This window comes from Eublepharis macularius, chromosome 18, assembly GCF_028583425.1.
Source record: "Eublepharis macularius isolate TG4126 chromosome 18, MPM_Emac_v1.0, whole genome shotgun sequence".
Lineage (NCBI taxonomy): Eukaryota > Metazoa > Chordata > Lepidosauria > Squamata > Eublepharidae > Eublepharis > Eublepharis macularius.
The window spans coordinates 2144228-2158409 of NC_072807.1; positions in this window are offsets into that span (position 1 = coordinate 2144228).

The following is a 14182-nucleotide window of genomic DNA, read 5'->3' on the forward strand; positions in this document are numbered from 1 at the left end:
GTGCGCTCTCACCACCACAACTGCCCAGATCAGGTCCGAATTGACCTGGATCGGGCCCAAATCGAGCCGCTGCAGAGTGCAGGAGCGCTCCCAGGGCGGCCTACGCGATGACATCACTTTCCAGAAATGACATCATCGTGCAGGCTGGGAGTACGTGCAAGGAGAAGGCAAGGCAGATGCCAGGCCCCAAGCCTCCTGCCCGGGGCTTAGGGGACCTGGCAAGCCGCCTCCCTTTGCTTCAGCCTGCTGGAACTCAGGATATAGCTGAGCCTGCTGCCTGTTCCGCCCTCCTGACCCTTTTACCAGCAACTCTGAAGAAGGTCCATTGCTAAGGGCCCCCAGGCCATGCGCTAGTCAACCCTGCCTCTGTCCCAGGTGCTCCTGCCTTCCTAATCCAAGGTTCATGTGCTTTCTATTGTGGTTTATTTACAGTTTTTGAGGGTTAGGCAACTCCACTGGTGTGTTATCTACACTTTCCCACTATACTTTAAACTCTTTGCCTTCAGTTGACTTCAGGGAAAAATTGATTTCTATTCTCCTTACACATTCTGAGTTCAGCTACTGTTACAATTGTGATTAAACAACTCCCACACACAATTCTGCAAGTTAAGCTGCAGAATTGTGGGGGGGGGGGGGTGGTAGGGTTGCCAGGCCCCCTCAACCTCCAGGCAGGGGATAGGGGCCTGGCGCTTACCCTGGGGGAGAGGGGGTGCGTGCGCGCAAAGCGCAGGGCCCCCCAGGCGTGATGATGTCACTTCAGAAGTGATGTCATTACGCAGCCCCTGGGAGCACGTCCAGGCTCCGCAGGGGCTCAAAACGGGCCCGATCCACGCTGAAACAGGCCCGTTTTTGAGATGCTGCAGAGCACAGGAGCGCTTCTGTGCTCCACAGCACCTGAAAACGGGCCCATTCTGCCACAGATCGGGCCCATTTTGAGGCGCTGCGGAGCGCAGGAGCACTCCCATGCTCCACAGTGGCCCCGATCCGGGCCAAAGCGGGCCCGATCCTGGTGGCTGCTGCGCATGAGAGCGCACTGCGCCACGGGGGAGCCCGCAGGGAAGGTGCGCACCCCCCCTGCTGGTTAGGTAAGTGGGGGTGGGGGGCAGCGGGGGCGGGGGCGGGGGATCCCCTGCCCCCTCAGGGGGTCTGGGATCCCTAGGAGATGGTACTTGTCAGTTTCTCCCACGAGAATAAAAGCTCCCTAAAGAAATTTGAAAACCAATTGTTCTGAGCTAACTATGCTCAGTTACTTGCAAGGGTCCCCCTCCCCAACCTTTTTTAGGCTGCAGGAATCTTTGGGATTTTGAGAGGAGGTGTGAGCACCACCCCAAAATGGCTTCTACGGGAAGCAGTGCCAAAATGGCTGCCTCAGGAGGTAAAACCAAATGGAATCCATCCCACCTTACACCTCCTGGGAAGCAGAAAATCCTGGGGGAGGAATGGAACCACACATTGACGAAGGAAAGCCCAGTTGCTTACTAGTCCTTCTCATCCTCCCGCATAAAACTGGAAGCCAATAACAAGCCCTGCCTTACAATGGAGAAGCTCACCAGGTGCAAAGGGAAGTACTGGCAGGCACCACGTTGGGGAACCTGGCATTATCCTTTCCGCAGGTTTTGTAGATCACGTCCTTGATCATTTTTTTTACTATCTGGTGCATTTTTTATTACTTAACATCTTTTTCTTTAAGGATAGAGAGCCAACCTGGCTGGTTTTCTGCAGCCAGAGCAGCAGGAGTTTTGTGCAAAAATGCCACTTTAAGGGTCCCCCAGACTTGTCCCCTGCTCGGCAGGCTCAGCTGACCTGGGCATCTCTGGAGCTGGGCCATCAGCTGGGCCAGATGAACTTGGGAGCACGAGCAGTAAACCTGGGGCAGCAGATACTTGGCGCGTACACCTAACGGACCAGTTGATCCAGCACTGCAGTTCTCTCAAGCCTCATCCTAAACAGGCTGAGGGCTAATCAGGTTCGGCTGCATCTGAACCCAATGCAGCTCCAGGCCATCTCCTGGGCGTGTGTGTGTGTGTGTGTGGGTGGGTGGGTAGCAGGGGGAAAGATATTTCTGCATTTCCTGCATTGTGCCGGGGGATGGACTAGAGGACCCTAGAGGACCCTTCCAAGCCTGCGATTCCATGATCTGCTGGCAGGTGTTGGCATTCAGGAGGCTGTGCTGGGCTATGGCCAGGATCCTGCAAGGAGGTATCATCACTCCCAGTGCTTTGTTCAAAGTCTGCAGGTTAGTGGCGCTCTGCCAGCCTTGCACTTCGCCTCCTCTGCGCCCTCTCTGCCTGGGCCTTTCACTGCCACGGTTCCTGAGACATGGAAGAAGATCTTGAGGGGCTGTGGGCCCAGGTTTGCGTCCCGCCTGACAGGGGCCTAGTGGTGATCTCCGAGGCAAGTGGCCAGGACTCTCCTGCAGGCTCTGGGACTGCTTGAGCATGGCCAGCTGGTGTCTCTGCCGCCCTCCGCTCCGCCTGGTCCCGCTGGTCCTCCCGGCTCCCTGGCCCGGCTTCCTCGGGCTCCTCTAAGCCCTCCAGGCAGGAGTCACTGAAGGCGTTTCTTGAAAAAACTCCTTCTGGATTTTGCATAAATTATGCAATTCTTTATAGTTTGCTTACTTTGCTTAACTTATTCTGCTTGTTCCATCATCATGGGGGTGAAACAAGGGTGGGGGGCTCTAATACCCGACCTCCTAACTACCGGAAATTCGGGGTGGCATTTTCCACCCTCTTTCTGTCCTCTTATTTATTCATCTAGCTTATTTGTAATCTACTCTCTATCCATTAGATGCTCAAGATAGTTCACAAAAAGCGGCAAACATATGTCAACCAAATATCAAACGTAAATTAAAATGAAATATCTAGTATAAAAAGGAACGATTAAAAAAACCAGAAGCACATAATAAATCAGCAGCACCTAATTTAACTTACTTAAAATGGTAACTCAAGTAAAACGATTGTATATTATTCAGAGAAGAGCATAAAATTTTAAAGCCAGTTGCTGCCAAACTAACTTTAGTTTTAAAGCAATTGATTTTAACGGCTCAATCAGAGCCAGAGAAATAAACAACAGAGATTAAGGAAAGGGGAGGGGGAATCAACAACGAAAACTAAATCAACACGGGAATGTAAAAAACGGTTTTACCTGGTGCCTACAGCTCTGTAAGTGCCCAGTGAACTGCCATGATGAGGGATTCCAGAGAGAAGGTGCCACACCTGAAAAGGCCCTGCCTCAAGCTATTACACACAGAGTCGGCTTGAACTGACAGTCTTCACAGTCACAAGGTCTAGAAACTTGCATTTTAAAAAAAACCCTGAAATTCTCTCCAAACTGGGTTGGTGTGAGCAATACATTGTCCTGCCCAGACTACATCAGCATTGCATTTTAAGAAGACGACCAAGCAGACAGCATCTGTTTGTTGATAAAAATACTCAAGCAGCTCTAGGACAAGCCCTCATACAAGCAACCCTGACTTAGTCATGTTCCTGGGTAATTGGTAAGACATGGCATTTTCTGGACAAGATGAATTTTGAACCAGGGTAGGAGCTAGCTGAGGTTTATCTGGCCTGATGCTGCCACGCAAATCTTCCTGACAGGCTTTCCCACAGCAAATTCTGTTCATTGACCACATCAACGCTCGCCTGGACCAATTGGCCCTGTCTAAGAGGGAAAGTACATCGGTTGATATGCGGGTATACTTTGTTCTTGATCACTGAACATCGGCAGTTTGGTTTTTGAACCCCCCACTTGTGCCTTTGGACAAAACAAGCTCATTAAATATTCAAACATAGACAGCTAGTTCCAAACCTGCCTTCGGTTGGAAGGGATTGAGCTGCACAGAGATACCAGCTTCCCACGGCACAGACCCTGTGCCAAGATGCCAGCATGTGTACCAGTCCCTGCCGCCACCACCAAGGGGTCTTTAGAAGGGAGGGCCTTCCAACAGAACTTGGATCATGGTTCCCAAGAGCACGAAGAGTGGGCATCGGAGCTCTAGCCCTGCTGGGTTCACATCCCAAGTTCTCAGGACAAACAAGGTCTGCCAGCTGTCCCAAGCCTTTAAAAGGTAGCACAGAAGTGAGTTTGTGGCTCACGCCTCTCCTTCCTCAAATGATTCATTGTAAGATAGCCAGTGTGATGTAGTCAGACGGGGATCTGGGAGACCCAGGTTCGAATCCCCACTCTGCCATGGAGGCTTGTTGGGTGACCTGGGGCCAGTCACAGACAGTCTAATAAAGTTGTTGCAAGGATAAAATGGAGGAGAAAGATGTAAACCACTTTGGGTGCTGGTTGGGAAGAAAGGTGGCGTATAAATGAAGTAAATAAATAAAATAAACCAGAACTAGCAAGAGAGTGTCAAGGAAGTCTGGATGGCAGCTCTGTATGATCTTTTCCCAAGTAAAACCAGTGCCTTATATCCTGGCACGGCCCAAGAAGCCTTCCTCCCACGAGAGGCTCCACGCTGCCAAGCGTGACGCTTTCCTCCAAGAGCCGTTTCTGTCGGTGGAAAGCTCCCTGGATCTCAGCTGAAGTGGCACAGTAGGATAGGAGCCAGTGCCGATCGTAGCCACTGAGTGGAAGCAAAAGGTAATCTTTGCCTCGGGAAGCAGAGTTTTGGGCCAAGGCCACCGCTCAGTGACAGTGTCGGCATGGCGTGTGGAAGGTCCTGGGCTCAATCCATGACATCTCTGCTTAGACCACTTTTGCATCGTGCACTGAATGGGCAGCTCCGTTTGCAAAATCCAGCCAGTTCAAAATCCTGCAGCAAATCGAAGCGCCGGGTCTTGCCTGCAATGCACCCACCTCGCCAGCGCTCACAAGAACTCTGCTGCCCGCCTGCCTGCATGTTTTTGAGGTTAATCCCAAATGCTGCAGCTGCCTTATAAAGCCCTGATCAGTTTGGGATGGGGGCATGAAGCTTTGCCTTCTCCCATGCCTGTTGCTTTTTTATTCTGCTCTTCCGCAAAGGAACTCAGAGTTCTCCCCCTTCCTTAACACAAACCTGTGAGGTAGGCCAAGCTGAGAGACAGTTCCCACCCAGTGGGCTTCACAGCACAGGACCACGTTTCCCCAGCCCTATTCTGACATTCTAACCACTACACCACACTGTCCATTCACTGAATTCATTTTCAGGATCTTTAATCTGGGTCCCTTATCAAAGATTAAGCTAGCAGTTACTGGGCGCAGGGCCTATTTAGTGTTTGCACTCCAGCTCCCCAAAGAGACCGGCCTACGCTGCCTCCCCCACCCAGGAGTCGAGGACAAACATTTTATTTTCCCAACTGATTATACTTTCCAGTGGCTGCACTCAGAACCTTAAAATGAAAAAAGGTAATCCCCAGAAACACTAAAAACTTTAATAAATATCCACAATTTATTAATGTTTGGGCAGTGCAATCCGGGGCAGGGGGGAAGTGCCCTAGAAGCTGACTAGGAGATACATGGGCATATCCCGGGTTTATGCTGTTGTAACCCTGCCTATGATGGCACAGCAGCCTGGCACCACTCTGCCCGGGTCCTCCACCAGCACCCGGCCACGGCAGCCGGGGGCAGGCATTACTGGGGTGTCCCTGTGCTGGCAAGCCAGGGAGCAAGTCAAGGAGTGGGGCATGACTTAGTCTGCTCCCTAAGCCATTTCGGGCATGGAAATGCCCCTTGCAGCGGCAGAAAGTTACGCCATGTAAAATGACTCCCATTGTAGGGGGAAACTCGTGTACGCCCTTGCCCAGCCCTGCCCAAGAGGCCCAATGCTGACTACCATCGTGAACAAACTACTCCCCATGGTGGCCATGCCCCTCTCCAGGGACCAAGCTGCCCCCTGGCCACTCTACATAACCTCTGGCCAGGGTGTCCAGGAACCCAGGTAAGTAGGAGCACAGCCAGAGGCTATGCCCACGAGCCTTCTGCCGTGGAGACTTAGAGCACGAGGTGGGAGGGCGCGCACACAGAGGTGGGGCAAAAGTGAGCTGGGGGAACTTTGCAAAAAATGGGGTATACCTTGTACACACACATGGGAGGAGAGCGAAGTCCAGAAGTTTTGGCCAACCACCCCCACCCAAGTTGCCTTACAGGTTACCGGTGTCCTGAGGGATGGGCGAGGAGGGCACACCGAAAGGTATGAAGGAACTGAGGAGCTGGCTGCCCTGGCTTGTTCGTTAACACTAGCCTACCTTCTCCCCTCACTGGCAGCCCCCCCCCCATGCTGGCCTCTGCAGCTGAGGCACCTCAGGGGGTGGCCCATGCCCGCCGAAGAGGCAGTTGCTCAGGGAGCCATACTCAACATGCCTGTTTCAGCACGAGGACTCCTAGCAGCCCATGCCAGGGCTTCGTTCAGACTCCCTTGGCCAGATTACCCTCCTTGGGCATAACAGAGAGCGGCAGCTGGTCGGGGTGACTGAGTCCTCGCTCTTGTAACTCTGCTGTGATAGTGGGCACACAACCCCTTGATTGTCTCCCCCACCCCAGGATCAGAGCTCCAAGCAGCTACAGGAGCAGAACATCCAGATGCAGACAAAGAGCACTTTGTCGCCCAAGGGGGATCTGTCATCTGGTTCCTGGCAGCACCCGTGATGATGTTGCCATCACTGCTGCCCCTTGCCACGGACACCCTCCCGGGATGTGGCAAACCTGACTGTGTGTCTGTTTCCCATGACCTGTCCGGGGGGCCAAGGTGCATGGCTGTTCCAGCCCCCGGTGATCCTTCTCGGCTGCCATCTGAGCTCAGCCCAAGGAGCCGTTCCTCAGGCAGCCCATGACTCCATGTCACTCCGGAGAAGGCAGCACGAGGAATGGCTCTTGTGGCTCTGATTGCTGCGCAAACAAGCACGACTCCCATCCCAGCTGAGGAAGTTGGCAACATGAGGCCAGACAACCTCTTCGCTGTTGGCAGTTTAATAAAGTCTGTGTCAAACAATGACTCCTTCCCCGTCTCTTTGCTGGCTGAGTGTTGCTCCGTCTCACCCCCCACACCCTCCTGGAGCAGCCCCACGGCACATTCCCAGGGATGGTCCACGGCCCTGGGCCACCAGGGTTCCCCGAGGACCCACCAGGCAGGCACCTCTGCCACGTTAGCTGGCTTAGCCCCAAACACAGCAGAGGCCCATCAATCCCATGGAGGTTGCCAGCGCATGCTGCCTCCATACCGCCCAGCCTCCCCTCACATGGCAGCATGGCAAATGGGGTGGGATGTGGAGGGTCTCACCCATTTCCTGGCAGAGGGCTTTCCCCACCCCCCACAGAGCCTGGGGGATCTGCTGGCTGCAACACACGACGGCCAGGCATGCATAGAGGGGCTGCTTGGGCAGCTCGCAGCTGTAGCTTGTGGCTCACTAACAGTCCCCCCTCCCATCCCCCTGCCTGTGAGGATGCAATTCGTTTTCTGCCCACCAGATGGTTGTGCCCACTGTCCGCTCCATTGGCATGCTCTGGGTCTAGCAAGTCCCCCCCGCTAGCAAGTCTCTTCCCTAGCAAGTACCCCTCCCCTGTGGAGGGGTAGCTGCCTCATGCCCCTCCCGTAGTGGGCTGAGCACCCGTGGGGGCATGCACCCCACATGCTGCTCGGCCAGGCAGGTCCACCCACCTGTGTGTGGGGGAACCTCCTAGGATGGGCGCCTCCTTGGGCCGTGGCCCAATCGACAGATTTTGGGGGGGGTATTTTAAAGGTTTGATAGAATAATAACTATATTACTTTATTATTAGATATCTTGAGCAATTTATTTGAAAGAGTGGGGTATAAATGTATGATTTGCAAGTGCCTGCCTGTTGCCAGAGGAGCCATTCATGAAAACAGTCCAGTGGTTCCTGACCTTTTCAGTATGGCAGTATGGCAGTATGGCAACCCACGTATCCAAATTTACATGGTATGGCAGCCCCACTATGGGAAGAAAAACAGTAAAACAGTAACCCCAAACCTTGCGGCAATCATTAGTTCGGAGAACCTTCCCACAGGAACATTTGCTGCTGCAGCGGCTGCTGCGGCTGAGGGGTGAAGGGACAGTCCGGATCCATTTGGCCGGAGTGCCACGCCACCTCCTTGCTCTCTCTCTCCTCCTCCTGCCTGGCTACCAAAGCAGCTCAGTTACTCCAGGAATGAATGTAAAGGAGGGTTCTGTTTCCCAGCAAGCCCAACAGCTCTGCTATGAATACGCCTCATATTTTTTTTTGAAGACTGAGAAATATGCCTCTTATTCAGGAGGCGTTTCCTGAAGCAGCTCAGCCCATCCTGTTGCCTTGTGTCGGTGGACCAGGGCGTGGCAACTCTGGGGTCGCCCCCCCCCCCCACTCCATTTTAACTTACCTAGTTTTAAACTAGATTCTGCTTTGAGCTATCAGGAAAGGTGGATTTTTAAAAAATCCAAGGCCTTGCCACAATTTAGGTGGAAAGGCAGCATAGAAATGTTTTAAATAAGTAACAAACAAACCTAGATAGGACCTGTGCTCCAGAAGAGATGGAACTAAGCCTCTTTCATGGTGTGTGTACAGAGCCTGTATCTCAGTAGCAGATAAAATGCGTTTATATCCAAGATCAGAGACCAAGAGATGGTAGAGCGCAGCAGCTACGACTCAGGCAATCCCTGGTTTGAATCCCACCCTTGTAAATCCCCCAGCTATGGTTGCCAGCTTTGAGCTGGGAAATTCCTGGAGAATTTGGGGGAACCTGGAGAGGGCAGTGTTTGGAGAGGGGAAATGCCTACGCAGGGTAGAATGCTGAACCTACAGTTTTGCCCCCTTGCTCCTCCCTGGCTCAAACTGTCCTTAAACTGCCTGTGTTCAGTCTGATTGGGATTAATGTTTACTTCCTTCCTTGCCCTAATAGAAGTCAGCTTGTAGCCCAATGGAATAGCTTAACTATGGGCCAAGCTACACGTGACGAATGACACTTGAACAGCAAGTGTGTTTCTCCCTGTTCACTTGCCCTCCACTCAATCCACTTGCCGTTCAAGTGTCATTCGTCATGTGTAGCTTGGCCCTATGTATGTCGAGGACCTCAAACGGGAGTTCCCCTTGGCTGAAATGCTGATTGCAGGTGATTTTAATGCTACGATCGGGAAGGATAACTTTACTTTGTGCAAGGCCTTGGGCCTTGACTTTAATGATTCCTTCCCTGACCTTCTCCTTTCCACGAGGAATTCCAAAGACCCTCATGTTATCACTGCATGAGCCTTATTGGCTAATTTCTGTATCTCTTCCAACAAAGTTATTTTAAATGGTTCCCTGCATCAAGATTAGCTGGGTGAATTTACATTTTGCTCCCCCCGGGGCTGTAGTGTTATCGATTACATTATTGCTTCTCCTAATCTGAAACAACACATTTTAGATTTTTCGGTGGGAGAAAGTGAGGTTAGCTACCTTTTCCCTTTGATTACAGTTCTAGGATGTGAAGCCCTGACCTGCTTACCTTCTGAAGCCACTAACCAGCACAATAGTATGCTTGCTCTTAAAAGAGTTAGATGACTGTTTTAATTATGCACTTCCTCCAACAGCCCTCTGTAGCCAATGACAGCCTACCTAGAAGCAAGGCAGGTGTATGGTTTGACGATGAATGCCAAAGACTGAACGCTCAGCTGCCTGGCATATACCGCCTCTATTGGGTTAGTAAAGTGCTTAATATCCCTTTTAGTTATTTCCAACTCAAAAAACAGCTTAAGAACGCAATAGCTCATAAGGAAAGACATACTTGCATTAGGAACTGGGACCTGTTAGCCAATGCTTCTCTAGCCAGAGATAGTAGACAGTTTTGGTCCCCTGTTGCCGATGCCGCTAATAACAGGTGTTACTCCCCGTTACTCTATCTCAGCACAAGTTTGAACAGATTACTTTTCATATGTGTTTTTTGACCCTTCATTTACCACAACTGGAATACAGGAATCGATGCCTTGGTCCTCGGTTTGCCTTGATGACATCAAACAGCCCCTCATTAGCCACTTGAAAGCTGCTAAGACCCCGGGTCCGGATAGCCTCCCACCGGAATTATTCCAAAACAATTTTGAATGGTGGGCCCTCCTTTGGCAACCCTCTTCACCTTAATTGATAAAAACTGGAACTATGCCTGATACCTGGATTAATGCAATTGTAGTTCCAGTTTTCGAAAAAGGTGACCCTCAATTGTCAGAGAATTATCACCCAGTCAGCCTGCTTTCTATTGTAGGCAAGCTCTATGCCAGGCACGTGTTGGATAAACTTACTGCCTGGATGTCTGACCAAAATCTCCCGGGTCCAGAACAGATCGGTTTCTGCCCTGGCAATTCTGCTCTAGACCATTATATCACTGTTGCCCCCCTGGTTAATAGTGGTTCTCATGGAAAGAAGCTCTTTTCTGTCTTTCTTGACCTAAAGGGGGCTATTGACTCCATCCCTAGGAATATCCTCTGGAACAAACTAGAAAATACGGGTTTAGATAAATGTTTACTCTTTCTTATTCAAAAAATGTACTCTTCTACTAGCTGCCAAGTCTGTTTTAGTTTTTCTGGAGGATTAACCTCTAAAATTCCCTCTAACCGTGGCATCAAGCAGGGATGTATCCTGGCCCCTTATCTGTTTAACCTATTCCTATGCGATTTAGCTTCTTTGCTGAATACGATAGATGGCCACTCCCCTAAACTTGGCTCCCATACTGTCCCCCCCGTTACTTTACGCCAATGACGCGGTAATATTATCCCAGACTCAGAAGGGCCTCAAGCGTCTTCTCAATGCTTTTGTCTCGTACTGCGAAACAAACCTCTTGGTTGTCAACTATGTGAAATCCAAAATTATGATTTTCTCAAGATCCTGGAAACATTTAAATTGGCAGGTTAAAGGAAACAGTGTAGAGCAAGTCAAATCCTTTAAATATCTGGGTGTTTCCTTTCAGTGTAATTATAGTTGGACAACACAACGGAATCAAGTAATAAATCTGGCCAAGTACAGCGCAGCAGAAGCTGCCAGATTTTTCCATGTGAAAGGCAACCAATTCGTTCCTGCTGCTCTCCGTGTTTTTAATGCTAAAACTGTGTCCCAAATACTATACAGGATCCCTACCTGGATTAGTGCTTTTAGCTACCAGATGGAGCAAATCCAGGCAATGTTTTTGAGGCGCATCTTGGGGATCCCTAACTGTGTTTGCTATGCAGCCATGTGTTTGGAAACTGGGCAGAGCTATCTTGAGACCTGAGCATGGATTTCAACATTTAAAGTCTGGCTATGCATTCACTTCAGGGCTGAACCTACGTGTTATATTTATCTGATGCTCTCGGATGCCTTTATATCCAGTTGGGCTTCCTGGATTCTGAGGAAATTGCCGTCCATAAGGATTTCTTTTACCTCCCTTCTCATGCTAACTGAAAGTCAAGCACATAGATTCCTGAAACAAAGTCTGCTGGATATTTGCAGGCAAACCCTCTGTTCTCTTGCACAGAAGACCTGCTCCCCACCGGAGCTCGGAATTATCCCTAAGTACGGAACTCCCACCGCCGCCTACTTTTCATTGCTGACTTCCCCTCGATTACGTCAAGCCTTTATGCTCGCACGTTTTATCGTTTTAACCTCTGAAATTTTGTTTGGGAGATTTACAAATATTCCCTATCTTAACAGACTCTGTCCTTGTGGAAGGAGGCAACCCGAATCAGTAACTCACGTTCTATTTCATTGTGACTTTTATGTCCATGTGCGGGATTCCTTGATTCGTCCCCTATTGTTTAACCAACAGGGTCAATCTTTTTGTTATTACCAGCGCCCCTATATCACACACACAGTTGCACTGTATCTCTCACTTGCTATGTGGATTAGGGAGCGTATGGCTAGTTCTACTGCTGGCTGATCTTGTTGTATCCTTTGGTTTGTCTTTCTTGGCATTGTTTTTTGTTTTAGTTGAATGCCAATAAAAGGTACTGACTGACTGTATAATGCCATAGAACCCACCCTTCAAAGCACCCTTTTTCTCCAGGGGAACTGATCTCTGTAGTCTGGAGATTAGTTGTAATTCCAGATCTCCAGCCACGGCCTGGATAGTGGCAACGAGGGCTTTTTTTCTGGGAAAAGAGGTGGTGGAGCTCAGTGGGTTGCCCTCGGAGAAAATGGTCACATGGCTGGTGGCCCCACCCCCTGATCTCCAGACAGAGGGGAGTTGAGATTGCCCTACGCGCCATGGCATGGAAGGCAATCTCAACTCCCCTCTGTCTGGAGATCAGGGGGTGGGGCCACCAGCCATGTGACCATTTTCAAGAGGTTCTGGAACTCCGTTCCACCGCATTCCCACTGAAAAAAAGCCCTGGTGGCAACCCTACCCATAACCCCATTCACAATCTGGGGATGTTGATAATTTTGGCCTGCCTACCAAGGGTTTTGTAAGGAGCACTCCAAAATCACTCTGTATACAATGAAAAACATTTTGATCTCTGGCATCCCCAGCCAATAACCAGGATCTGCAGGTGAAATTATTCAAAAAGCATTTTTGGTCTATGTGGATTGTTAGTTCTTTTTGTATTTTCCCTGTTCCTGGAAACCCTGCAAGGTAGGCCAGTGCCATTATTCCTATAAAGCAAATGGAACAGGAGGAATAAGCCCGAGACGGTAGCTTGCCTGAATACACGTATCAAGTCTGTGGCAGAGATGAGATTTGAACTGGTAGCCAGATGATTTAGACACAAAATAATTGGTGTATCAATGGCCCATCAAGCTGACAGCGGACACATGTCAGCGCTTGAGAGAGAAATGCAGGGCAGGCCATCTGAGTCCTCCCACCCACCCACAGCTTCCAGCCATTGGAGATTTTAGAAACAGCCTGAACATAAAACTATCTTCCCTGAGTCTGACCATCTTAGCTAACAGCTCCTGACATTCTTTTTCTCCGGAAATGTCTTCTTGAATCCACTTAGAAGTTTTATATCTCCATCAAAAATATATTAGGGCAAACTTGGCTCCTGGACCTGCCCCTCAGGTGCTGAATTGCTTGTGCTATGAGCAATGATTTAAAAAACAACAACAACAACTGATTCCTGTTAACTTTTTAAATATTAGCAGTACTATCATAAGCACATATGCGTAAAAGTAAATCTCAATGTCATGCTGTAGTTAAAGTGCCAGACTAGGATTTGGGAGACCCGGGTTTGAATCCCCTCTCCACAACGAGTAACCTTCATTGAGTCACACACTCTTTCACCCTAATCTACCTCAGAGGGTTGTTTTGAGAATAAACTGGAGGAAAGGAGAATGATGTAAGCTGTCCCCAGCAGGGAGAAAGGCCAGGTATAAACAAAGCCCATTAATCGGTAAAACCAAGAGCAAGTGTTGCCTAGGAGTTCAGCCTTATCATTTCATCTACACATGTGCATCTCTTTCTTTTATGTAGCTCAACAGGAAAATCCTAATTGCTCTAGTTTCAAATCTTACAGAAGCTTTTCCATCTCTCTGATCATTTTTCTCTGCACTGCCCCCCCTTTAATTCTGTCTCAAAAGACTGAGATGAGGCAGACACATCGCTCACACACACACACACACATCTTGCCAGTTCACACAGTGATGTTGAAATGTTTGCTCTGATTCTATAGGAACATATAAAGGACCCCCTCCCCTCACCCCAAGAATAAGCTTTTACAATTCTCAACACTGAATTTCATCTGCTGTTTTACTGCTGAAGAGAACAAGTTATATGATGACCTTCCAAAGGAAAGCAGGTCTACTTTGGACATTAAAATTATGTCCACTGCAATTATGTCCGTTTCCAACTTCAGAATCATCCCCATCCTTTTTTAAAAAATCACTATTGGTATCGAATGTTTTTTAAAAAGACCTTTTCAGATTACTGCAAACTGGTGGTAAAAAAAGGAGCCCCCCCCCTAAGCACCCAAAACAGCAATGCTAGGAGGAGGAGGAGGATCCAGAGCGAAAAAGCTGCCTGGATCCAACCCGAGTTCTTTCTAGTACGAACACCTCATTATCGCCATGCCAGTCCTCAATATGGTGCTAGTCCCGAGAAAGCACAGATATCATGGCCCAAAACATTTTGGGGCCTGAGCAGAAAATCCAAGTGTCACCCATCCTGGTCCCCATGATAAAAATATAACAATCATCTAAATAACTGGCACTTTGCTGCCCTGTAAGATACCCAGAGGCAAACCACCTCACCCTCGCCAAAGGGAGAGCTGGATCTAACGGTTTGTGCCAACAGAATGTTCTAAAACATCCTAATTTGCTTGTGCTCCCATGT